This window comes from Triticum urartu, chromosome 3, assembly GCF_003073215.2.
Source record: "Triticum urartu cultivar G1812 chromosome 3, Tu2.1, whole genome shotgun sequence".
NCBI lineage: Eukaryota > Viridiplantae > Streptophyta > Magnoliopsida > Poales > Poaceae > Triticum > Triticum urartu.
In genome coordinates this window covers 534,480,419-534,482,506 of record NC_053024.1, presented here as the reverse complement: position 1 = coordinate 534,482,506, position 2,088 = coordinate 534,480,419, and positions in this window count along the sequence as shown.

Below are 2,088 nucleotides of genomic sequence, written 5' to 3'. Positions count from 1 at the left end.
GCCAAAGTCAACACTTTGTTTTCATACATGGATCCTCTCTCGGATTTTATGGCCTCGAGCCATTTATCGGAATCCAGGCCCACCATCGCTTCTCCATAGCTCGTAGATTCATTGTTGTCTAGCAACATGACTTCCAAGACAGGATTACGTACCACTTTGAAGTAGTACGCATCCTTGTCGACCTACGAGGTTTGGTAGTGACTTGATCCGAAGTTTCATGATCACTATCATAAGCTTCCACTTCAGTTGGTGTAGGTGCCACAGGAACAACTTCCTGTGCCCTGTCACACACTAGTTGAAGAGACGGTTCAATAACCTCATCAAGTCTCCACCATCCTCCCACTCAATTCTTCCGAGAGAAACTTTTCCTCGAGAAAGAACCCGATTCTAGAAACAATCCCTTATTGCTTTCGAATCTGAGACAGGAGGTATACCCAACTGTTTTGGGTGTCCTATGAAGATGCATTTATCCGCTTTGGGTTCGAGCTTATCAGCCTGTAACTTTTTCACATAAGCGTCGCAGCCCCAAACTTTTAAGAAATGACAGCTTAGGTTTCCCTAAACCATAGTTCATACGGTGTCATCTCATTGGAATTACGTGGTGCCCTATTTAAAGTGAATGTGGTTGTCTTTAATGCCTAACCCATAAACTATCGTGGTAATTCAATAAGAGACATCATGGTTTGCATCATATCCAATAGGGTGCAGTTATGATGTTCGGACACACCATCACACTATGGTGTTCCAGGCTGTATTAGTTGTGAAACAATTTCCACAATGTCTTAATTTTGTGCCAAACTCGTAATTCAGATATTCATCTATATGATCATAGATCTTTTATCCTCTTGTCACGACGATCTTTCAACTTCACCCTGAAATTACTTGAACCTTTCAATAATTCAGACTCGTGATTCATCAAGTAAATATACTCAACATCTACTCAAATCATCTGTGAAGTAAAAACATAAGGATATCCACTACATGCCTCAGCACTCATTGGACTGCACACATCAAAATGTATTACTTCCAACAAGTTGCTTTCTAGTTCCATTTTACTGAAAACGAGGCTTTCAGTCATCTTGCCCATGTGGTATGATTTGCATGTCTCAAGTGATTCAAAATCAAGTGAGTCCAAACGATCCATCTGTATAGAGTTTCTTCATGCATATCTACCAACAAACATGGTTCGCATGTCTCAATCCTTTCAAAAATGAGTGAGTCCAAAGATCCATCAACATGGAGCTTCTTCATGCGTTTTATACCGATATGACTTAAGTGGCAGTGCCACAAGTAGGTGGTACTATCATTACTATCTTATATCTTTTGGCATGAACATGTGTATCACTATGATCGAGATTCAATGAGCCATTCATTTTAGGTGCAAGACCATTGAAGGTATTATTCAAATAAACAGAGTAACCGTTATTCTCCTTAAATGAATAACCGTATTGCGATAGACATAATCCAATCATGTCTATGCTCAACGCAAACACCAATCTCGATGGTAGAGGGAGCGTGCGATGCTTGATCATATCAACATTGGAAACATTTCCAACACATATCGTCAGCTCACCTTTAGCTAGTCTCCGTTTATTCCGTAGCTTATATTTCAAGTTACTAACACTTAGCAACTGAACCGGTATCTAATACCCTGGTGCTACTAGGAGTACTAGTAAAGTACACATTAACACAATGTATATCCAATATACTTCTATCGACCTTGCCAGCCTTCTCATCTACCAAGTATCTAGGGTAATTCTGCTCCAGTGGCTGTTCCCCTTATTACAGAAGCGCCTAGTCTCAGGTTTGGGTTCAACCTTGGGTTTCTTCACTAGAGCAGCAGCTGAATTGCCGTTTCATGAAGTATCCCTTTGTTCCCTTGCCCTTCTTGAAACTAGTGGTTTCACCAACCATCAACAATTGATGCTCCTTCTTGATTTCTACTTTCGCGGTGTCAAACATCGCGAATATCTCAAGGATCATCATATATGTCCCTGATATATCATAGTTCATCACAAAGCTCTAGCAGCTTGGTGGTAATGACTTCGGAGAACCATCACTATTTCATCTGGAAGATCAACTCCCACT